The following is a 4,849-nucleotide window of genomic DNA, read 5'->3' as shown; positions in this document are numbered from 1 at the left end:
TGATTTTATTTATTAATTTTCTTAATTAAAAATATAATCCATGTGGCATTATTTCAACCCCTAGATCTTCTAATCTAATGGCTAAGATTTAGTCTTAGTTTGGGATTGCTAATTAGTTAGCAATTAATCACTCCCATATATATATATATATATAGGGATGTGATCAAATGAAAACTCTAAATATTGTACAAACTTAAAACTATGATCTTGACCATTGAAAAATGTCAACGGATCACAAAAAAACATCAACAAGAAAATGTCAACATGATTTCAATGGTAGTCAATGATTGATGTTGTGTTGATATTGTGTTGATACTGTGTTGACATTAAAATCTTGAAATTTTACACTGTGTTGATATTGTATTAAAATTGTGTTGAAGCTGTGTTGAGGAGTTTTGAGTTTGTACAATATATAAGTTTGCATTTTATCACTACCCTATATATATATATATATATATATATATATATATATATAGGGGCATGTTAGGGTGCCACCACCCCTTAAAATAACACCATACCACCATTTCTAGCCAATCATTTGTACACGTGGACGAATAATAAGCTGCCACGTGGCAAAAAAAAAAAAAAAATCTGGAAAAAGACGGGCAGCAATCTGCTGTTCTTTAAACAGCAATTTTTCTTGAACAGCAATATCCGACACACTATACAGCAATCTATAGATTGCTGTCTACCGTATTGAATATTGCTGTGTAGCGTTAATAATATTGCTGTATAAGCGTTGTCACGTTGTCATTTTAAGAGGAGTTGTCATTTTAACACAAACCTATATATATATATATATATATATAGGGGTGCACTAGGGTGCCACCATAGATAGGATAACACCATACCACCAATATAGTCCGTTAGATCTCATCTATGGACGCCTAGGATTAAGTTTCGTGAAAAACACGGGTTTGCAGTCTACTGTATTAGATATTGCAGTCTACTATATTAGATATTGCAGTTGTGGTAAACTGCAATATTGTTGTGGTAAGACTGCAATATTCAATGAACAACACTGCAATCTGGTAACGTAAAATTAGAAATTTCCTATTTTACCCCTCCGTGTTTTTACACTTGGCAGCATGACAAACATACGATTTTCAGATCCAATGGCCTAAAATGGTGGTATGGTGTTACAATAAAGAGGGTTGTCATCTTAGTACGTCCCTATATATATATATATATATATATATATAGAATTGTGTTAAAATGACAACACCTCTTAAAGTAACACCATACCACCATTCCTAGCCAATCATTTGTACATGTGGACGAATAATAAGCTGCCATGTGGCAATCATAAAAATTGCTCAAGGGTAAATTTTCACGGACTGCAATATCCAATACACTAGACTGCAATTTTTCCCGACTGCAATATCCAATACGCTAGACTGCAATCTATAGATTGCAGTCTAGCGTTTATACTATTGCAGTCTAGCATATATAATATTGCAGTCTAGCGTTTATACTATTGCAGTCTAGCATATATAATATATATATGGATGTGTTAATATGACAACCCTCTTTATTGTAACACCATACCACCATTTTAGGCCAGTGGATCCGAAAATCGTGTGCTTGTCATGCTGTCACGTGTAAAAACACGGAGGGGTAACTTAAGAAATTTCTAATTTTACGTTACCAGATTGCAGTGCTGTTCATTGAACATTGCAGTCTTACCACAACAATATTGCAGTTTACCACAACTGCAATATCTAATACGGTAGACTGCAATATCTAATACAGTAGACTGCAAACCCGTGTTTTTTTCATGAAACTTAATCCTAGGCGTCCATAATTGAGATCTAACGGACTATATTGGTGGTATGGTGTTATCCTAACTATGGTGGCACCCTAGTGCACCCCTATATATATATATATATATATAGGTGTGTGATCAAATACTAACTAATTTATGGTAATAACTAATAACTAACATCAATTTTGTATGTTAAAAACATCAACACAAAGACATAAATTGATCAATCTTCTTGTGCTGATAAAATTATGTCTTTGTGTTGACATTTTAAATTTACATGTTGTTTGATATAATTATGTCTTTGTGTTGATAATTTTAATGCACAATATTGAAAGTTATTAGTTATTACTGTAAATTAGTTAGCACACTAACGCAACCCTATATATATATATATATATATATATATATACATATAGGGGAGCATTAATATCATCCATTGGATATTGCCAGTGGATGGTCAAGATTAAAAAATCGAATTTAATCCTGTCTTGCATTATTGGTTTAATGTCGTGCATTACCAGGGTATAATAGTAAACATATAATGTCTGGAACACGTTCGAAAACGGAAGGTCCGATAATTAAGCGGGAATTTGATAGACCTTCCAACTTCTCACTCTCTCTCATTCCATCCCATCAAACTATGACCAAACAACTTCTCCTCATCTTCTAAATCCGTCAAACCCTAGCCGCTGCCCCTGAAAACCCTAGCCCTACCGCAACTTCGATTCTCACTGTGAAAAGCTACGTCTGTCGACGATTCCGAGTCCCGAAGTTCCCGTTTCAGTTCGTGAGCGCCCTCGGTCCACTGTTCATATCCGTGTTTCATCTACGGTACGCTTCTAAAGTTCCAATTTTTAGTGCGATTTCTTAGATAAAATGTGAAATTGTGAGTATTAAATGTTGGGCTATCCAATTTTGGAATGTTATTGTTGGTTTCTTAGTGGTATGTGTTCTGACGTTAAGTTTTGGGGATGAATTCGACCTGAAATTGGTCATTTTGTTTTTAATACACGACTCCGGAACTAAGATGTTGATTTTGTTGGTTCTATAGACTAATTTGGTGCGGTATCTGTTGTTGTTGTATCTGTTAGATTTGCAATGTCGAAGAGAGGCCGCCCCTTCAAAAGTCAACCGATGCAGACCGAAGGTGAGACCGCTGCGCCATTTTTAAGAAACTGATTGTGTGTTTTTCCTTATTTCGGTACATTATTGAACGTTTTCTATACATTTGTTGGCTTCATTTTTTGCATTACAAGTCTATTGTCTCTTTGTATTATGCTTGCCTAAGTGGTGTCCGGTTTTGTTACATTATTCAGTTAGTTTTCTGCATAATTTGGTTAGAATTGATCATTATTGATGTATGTGTTTAGCAGAAGGGGTTATGTGGTTGGATGTGTCCACTGATAAGTCGTGAGTTTTAAGAACTAGTGGGTTTCTTATAGTCCATTTTGATGCATTATTTATCAGTATTTGTACATTGTTAGCCTTTATTTGTGCATTACAAGTCTAGTTCAACTCTGTTATATTCTTGCTTAAAGTGGTGTCCATTTTTGTTACGTTAGTCAGTTCAATGTCTGCATTATTTGGTTGGTCTGCACCATTACTGATATCCGTGTTTAGTGTATTGATCATGTGGTTGGAGGTGTCCACTACTGAGTAGTGAGGTATAAGAACTAGTAGGTTTGTTTTAGTGCAGTTTGATGCATTATTTAACAGTATTTGTACAGTTTTAGCCTTTATTTGTGCATTTAAAGTCTATTGCATATCTGTTATGTTCATTAAATTATTCAGTTATTTGTGCATTTTTTTGCATTATTCAGTTATTTATCTGCATTATTCGGTTAGATATCAACATTATTGATGTTGGTTGCAAATTTTTAAACATTATTCATTAAATTTTCTGAATTATTTGTTTGGATTTCATCATTATTGTTCTACAGTGCGGCTAGAGAAAAGTTTCATGCATAGTTTAATATTTTTTGGTGCATTTTGGTCATGTTTTTTTGCATTACAACTGTATTCCACTAAATTAATGTTTGCAGAAGTTGTATACGTTTTTGTTACATTTTTAAGTACTTTTTCTGCATTATTATACGGTTCATTAACATTATTATACAGTACATTAGTCAGTTATTATTATGCATTAATGTAAATTGTTTACTTATTCCTTTTTGCAGCTACTAAACATCCCAGGTTGGATATAGATGAGGTTGTGGATGATGTTCTGCCTCTAGCAATAGCACAAAAGTTTAGGGAGAGACTTAAGGAACAACAGACGGCAGAGGCTAGTACCTCAAATGAAGAAGGGGAAAAGAGGAAGGCACGAGGGAAAAAGGTTGACCACTTATACACCCGGAGCACCACAGAATTCGTTAACTGTTTGAAAGGTCTTACCCCACGGCAAAAGGAAGCAGTAGAAGAACTTGGATTCGGTGCCATGCTACACTACAACATCAACGAGATTCCCGGGTACATCGCCTATTGGGTTCTCAACTCATTTAATCTTGCACACTGCGAGATACCTTTGTGTGGGGGTGGAGGCTTGACCATCGACGAGGAAGATGTCCATCTGACGCTAGGATTTCCAAGAGGGCCAACACCAATCTCAAGGCCAGTTGATAAGCAAAACGAATTCCAGTTCAACGACTACGTTGCAGAACGTTGTGGAAAGAGCCGTTGCAAAGCTGATTAAGGAGGAGGTGAACGGTGGTCCAGATTTCAGAAAGATGTTCATGTTCATGTTAGAGAATGCAGAAATTGAGACACCGGCAGATGGTAATTTGAAGCCGAAGATTCTACATTTCATCGACGACGTTGATGAGATTAGGAATCTCAACTGATGCGGCTACGTCTTATCAGTGTTGGAGGCCACCTATCCTACTTGGAAGAGAGGTGAAACTATATATTTCACCGGGCCTATGCACTTTTTATTGGTAAGTGAAACCCTTTTTGCATTAAAAATGAATTTACATGCATTAATAGCAAATAAGAACGTGCATTATTGAATTTGTTCATATGTAAGCATATTTCATATTTTGTTTTACTTATGCATTATTGTCCCTCATTTCTTGCATTAAAAATAAT

The sequence above is a fragment of the Salvia hispanica genome, chromosome 5, assembly GCF_029641045.1.
Source record: "Salvia hispanica isolate PSC_SH4W2 chromosome 5, Shi_PSC_v1, whole genome shotgun sequence".
NCBI classification, from domain to species: Eukaryota; Viridiplantae; Streptophyta; class Magnoliopsida; order Lamiales; family Lamiaceae; genus Salvia; species Salvia hispanica.
The sequence above is the reverse complement of the archived record's forward strand: the minus strand, read 5'-3'. Positions refer to the sequence as shown.